Source organism: Momordica charantia, assembly GCF_013281855.1.
Source record: "Momordica charantia cultivar OHB3-1 chromosome 10 unlocalized genomic scaffold, Mcharantia_2.0 BLBB01000010.1, whole genome shotgun sequence".
NCBI classification, from domain to species: Eukaryota; Viridiplantae; Streptophyta; class Magnoliopsida; order Cucurbitales; family Cucurbitaceae; genus Momordica; species Momordica charantia.
In genome coordinates, this window is record NW_028275158.1 from 16,672,443 (window position 1) to 16,678,722 (window position 6,280).

Sequence of the window (6,280 nt, forward strand, 5' to 3'; positions counted from 1 at the left end):
AAACAAGTAAGAGGCAGAGGAGAATTTTGCAAACAAAACAAATAAAGGAAAAAAATAGTTTCAATTTTTAGATAAGAAAATTGAGTTATGTATTTTTCTTTTTTTTTTTATTTATTTTGCCTCTTAGATTGGATTTTTCCTTTTATTATAATGCGTAACAAAAATATCTCCAAAATTTTTGGGCATTCAAGAGAAAATTTGAAATTTTTTAACTTTTCCCAATATCTTATTATAAATTTAAAATATTTGTTTTTTTAATACCAAGGCGTAGAGTTTTGAACATTCAATTCCAGAAAAAAAGAGAAGAAGATCTACTTCTTACCCTGAGCCGTTTTTGAACGGTGCTTCTCCTCTCGATTTATAGATTGTTCCACTTTGAAACATGAAGGATACTGGTGTGATACTGTGCAACATATTGATTCTTATAATGTATTAAGAGTATAGTAAAATTGGTTCTTAAATCAATAAAATATATATTCATCTTTTAAAAACATCTTAAATGGTTTTTTAAGCATTTAAAAGTATGAATTTCTAAAATCAACCTAAACTATTGTTTAACGTATTTGAAAACACGAACATGTCACCTGAAAATCTATTTGTTATGATTTTTGATGTGTTGAAATATGTTAATAAGATAGTGCTATATATATGTGTATGTTAGTAAGAAAGTAATTTAATTTCAACAATTTGTTTACCAAATAACCTAATTGATAATTTTTAATCGGGTTTAATTGAAAAATATCCGATTGAGAATTTTAAAAGGTTAAAGACCAAATTAAAAATTATGACCATTTAATATGTTTAACCTTTTAAACCTTATTTTATTGTAAACTAAAGTTATGTGAAAAAAAATAAAAAGCTAAAAAAAAATATTGTGTGCGTAAGATTACATTTATTTGCTTTCAACATCGTCAAATTTAGGATTAGATTCAACTTTCAATTTTTTAATTTTATCAAAAAAAAAAGATCAAATTTTTTTTTTAATTTCAAGTTTAAGTACCAAAATAAAATAAGCTCAACAGAAATGAGTTAAATATAACTAATTAAAATATATAAATACACCTAATTAAATATTTTAAATATTTGTTCAATATGTTATATCTAAAAATTTAAGTAATTACTGGAATAAACTCATGTTGGAAAGTCAAAGGCCACGTGGATCGGGTCGAGAAAACAATCCAGCACAACCCAGCACACTTGGAATTCGGTCGAGCACTCGTAAACGTCCCATGTAGAGGATAGCCAGTAGGCAGAGTGCTAACACCTTGTACCCAAACCACGATACGTCTCAAGAGATCACTAAAGATGCATCTACAACCCCCTATCCTAGTATTGCAAGAAGCAGATAATATCGGTGGTCCTCCTAGCATGACATATCACTCCCCGACGAACACCTGATAGAAGGGGGAACCTTCCTCCCAAACGGGTCTCTCTCTCTTCATATATAAGAACAAAAAAATCATAGTAAATGTAAGTTGCACTTCTCAACTCTTCATGAGAATTCGACAAATACTCTCAAATAACATACATTCTCTCACCTTCGAGATCTCTGCTTCCTTAATTCGTTATACTACATACTTGTTTACCCCTACTTGAGTTCTAACTTAAACATTAGAGAACATTCAGCAGAGCAGCACGTCACTATAAGATTTCTATGTGTATGGACATCAAGTTTTTCTAGACAAATGTGTAGTGGCACCTGGTTACCTCATCGACAAATCAGACTCAACAATTATTTTTGCAAAAAAAAAACAAAGTGCAATCTTATTATTTATTAATTATTCAAATTACAAGGGAGGTGCAACAAAAAATGAAATTTTAAACTACATTGGATGCATTATTCCCGTTGCACTGTTCCTAATTTGATACGTATTGATTTTTTGTTAAAAATATATTACAAAATAGATTCATTCAAAATTCAGGTGAAATTTAACTGGTTGTTATAAATGTATTTAATACAACACATAAATAAATAAATAAATAATTGCATGGGAAATTGGGAAAATAGTAATTGGACCATGTCAATAAAACGGCAGCGTTAAAGATCACACAACCTTGGTATTAGAGATGTTCTACAGAAGTCAAGGCAAAGTACAACTTTTTTATTCTTTTTTCTTTACATATATATAAATATATTATTTTATTATTATTTTTTTAAAATTTTGGAGTTTTAGCATGTGAAGGCAAGGTTATTGGGGCTTCCTTAGCAATGAAGTTTGCAGGAAAAATATAATTAGGATTATTATTATTTGAATAAGATTATATATAATTTAAAAATAAAAGGAAAACCCTATATTTTGGATTATTCTGGATTTTTAAAAAGCAGGCAAAAGGAATATAAAATAATAATAATAAATTATCAGTTTATTATTTCCTAATTCTTTTTTTAATTATATCTAATTAGTTGTTCACTTTAAAAAGTATTTGATAGGTTGTTATATTTTTTTTATCTTCTAAGTATTTTCTGGAATCTAAGATTTCCACGGGACAGACATCTAGATTCTCACGTTTGTTTTAGAGAAAGGTAAAATATTCAAATATCATACTCGGAAGGCATCTTTGGATGCTCTTTTGAAACTTAGATTTTCATTGATTCTCATGTCGAGGGTATCCTTTACCCCTTCATTATTTTTTTCATATATTTCCTTTTATCAAATTTCTTTACTTTTATTTGTAATTGTATAATTTAAATAATTTTTTTCAGGATAATTATAATTTAAATAAATGAATGTACTCACTAACTAATAAACGATTTTATGTCATTAGTATATCTATATATTACATGTATATATAAAATAAATTTCAATTAAATTATATAATATCTCCCTTTACTTTTAATATTTGGAATGAATTATTATGAATAATATCTATTTTGTTAAACACATAGTTTTAAAGCCATATTTTTTTAATGATCCGCTTACATTTGATATTTTCCTTCTTAAAAGAATATAATTTGATAATATAGTAAATAGATTTCACAACATTAATTATATAATTGTATAATTGTATATTTTGAAAAATACTAAAGTTGAAATTTATATTCAATATTAATTAATTTAAAAAAGCTTTATATTAATATGAATGGTACCTAATAACATACAAAAATTAATATATATAAAGTTAATATAAAAAACAAAAATATTAAATTAATTTTTTAAAAAATCTATTATATAAATACAAATTATATTATATTAATGTATAAATTATATGAATATTCGTAAGGACATTTTTGAAACATTATATAAATTTAGAACATTCCAAAACAAACGTGGCTATCCAGATATTCCCAAACATCCTTATATATTTTTCCATGGAACAGATGTGACCATCTAAAGATGTCGGACATCTGAATTTCAGGCATCTGAAGATATCACACATCTACATTGCCAAAAAACAAACGATCTTTTAAGGTTTCAATTTTGTGTTGAATAGATCCATGAAATTTAAAAATGTTAAATAGATAATATTGAGTTATTAGATAAAAAAAATCAATTTAGAGATTTATAGAATATTTTTAAATTAAACAATCAATCAGACACGTCCTTAAGGGCCCGTTCGTTTCGTGGGAATCCAAGATTCTCATAAGACGGTTATCTGGATTCTCATGTTTGCTCTCCGGTAATGTAACATAGCCGTATATTTCGGGATGCCTGGTATCCTAGAATGCTCATACGAAAGACATTCGAGTCTGCATTCTATATTGACATTTTTAACCCTTCATTATTTTTTCATATATTTTCTTTTATCAATTTTCTTTAGTTTTATTTGTAATTTTATAATTTAAATAAATTAATGTACTATTAACTAATAAACAATTAAAATATATTAAACGTACATATAAAAGAAACTTCAATTAAATTATATAATATCTCCATTTACTTTTAATATTTGGAATGACTTATTATGACTAATATCTATAATCTTAAATACATAATTTTTAAAACAACACTTTTTTTAACGATCAACCTACCTTGATATTATTCTTCTTAAAAGAATATAATTTGATAATATAATAAATGAATTTCACCAAATATAACATTAATTATATAATTGAATTTTTTAAATATTAAAATTGAAATATTAATTACTTAAAAAAAGGCTTATATTAGTATGAATTCAACTAACCTACCAAAATTAATACATATATAAGCCACTAATATAAAAAAACCTAAAATACTAAATTAATTTTAAGAAAATTTATTATATAAATGCAAATTATATTAGATCAATGTATAAATTATATAAATATTCGTAAAGGCATTTTTTAAATATTATATAAATTAAGAACATTTTCATAAATAAATCATGCAAAACAAACGTGGCTATTCAGATATTCTCGAACACCCTTATATATTTTCTTATGAAACAAATGTGACCATATGATGTTATCGAACATCTATAATTCCGGACATTTGAAATTCCATGCATCCGAAAATGCCAAATATCTACATCCCAAAAACTAAACTTGTAACTTAACATGAAGAAATAATGAGATTTGTATTCTTGTTAACCTATCATTTTGGTCATCGTACTTCAGGATTTGTTCTAATTTTGTTTTCAGCTCGTTTAGTAACGTTCTTTTTCCTATTTTTTTGTTACCATTTCTTATTTTTTGAGAAACATATATGTTTAGTAACCTATCCCGTTTCTCGTTTCTAGAATTTCATAAACATTTTAAAAAAGAAGAGATTAATTTTTGGAAGCTACAAAAGAATAGTTTTGTTTTTCCTGTTTAGTAAAAAAGAGTTGTCATATTTCCGGGGTCTGTTGATTCGGAATCACGAGATGAGTAATGTAACAGATCATTCATCCAATAGGCAGTAGAAACTACCAACCTGGAGTACGGTAAGGGCAAATGGAATTTCTTCCTTTCCATTCACTCAGATCTCTTCCACTTCGACCAGGTGCTTGTGGGCCCCATATGCAGCAAGTGCTTGTTGGACCCCAGTGTGTTCCAAGGTGTGAAGTGAGAGAGAAAAGTGGGAGAGGAGAGGTTTCACAAGTCACATTAATTTATTGACTAGCAATATCTTGACTACCAAATCGAAATGTTAGAGGTCTTGGAAATCGAGATAAGAGAGTGACCCTGACGCTGCAGAACCGCGTGATTGATCTATCTGCACCATTTCCTAATTTTAGTAAGTTGGAAAGCCTTCAAAGTCTATCTTGAATTGGTATAGAAATGGGATCCAGTAGCCATACTTGTTCGACTCAACTCATTGGCTCCATACTCTATTTGGTTGGAACTCTCTCAATTCGAAAATCCACGATATATTATTTTTTTTTATAATTCTCTTTCTATAGTTTCTATTTTTTGATCATTCTTTTTTGTATTATATTTTTGTATTATATTTATTTTTGATAATTATATTTTTAATAATTCTTTTTTTATATAATTCATTTTTTAATAATTTTTATTTGTTATAATTTATTTTCTTGATACAATATTTTTATTTTTAAATAAAAATATTTAAAAATTTTATTCTTTATTTAAAGCTAATAATTTAGACTTTTATATGAAAGAAATTTACATGCTAAATTATATTTTCTTTAATGGATTATATTTTTCGAGTGTTTGTTTTTATAAAATATCTACTAATTTTATTTTAACTAAAATTAAAAAAAAAATAGTCGGCCGTCGAAGCTCTCATCTCGTATACAGAAGTATGCATTGCCTGTAGCTGTCACAAGAAGATGAAACCCGATGACTTAACCCAATCGAATCTAAAAAATTTTGAGTTGGGTTGGTTATTAAATTCGATTTTGTCAGTTCGCTAGTCTGAAAATTCGAGTTGGTCCAAAAATCCCCTATAACCCAACTCAGCGCCCACCTGTGAATACCTTAAGGGCCGTTTGTTTTTCGACAATGTGGATGCCCTGCTGGAGTTTCAAATGTCCGGAATTTTAGATGTACTGCATCTTTAGATGGTCATGTTTGTTTCGTAGGAAAATATATAAGGATGTCCACGAATATCTGAATAGTCACATTTATTTTACTCAATTATCCATAGGAATGTTCTAAATGTATATAATGTTCCAAAAAATGCCATTACGAATATTCATATAATTTATAAATTAATCTAATATAATTTGCATTTATATAATAGATGTTTATGCAACGGTTTGCACAATGGTTCTTCACAAATCGAGCTCGAACCCGGTCTCCGGTTCCGACCTGAACACTTGGGTGGACCTGCACAAGAGGGTAAGCACTCCGACGCTCAAGTCAGTATAGATCGGACTTCGTATTTAGTTCGAGGTGAGATTCCCTACTTGAGCG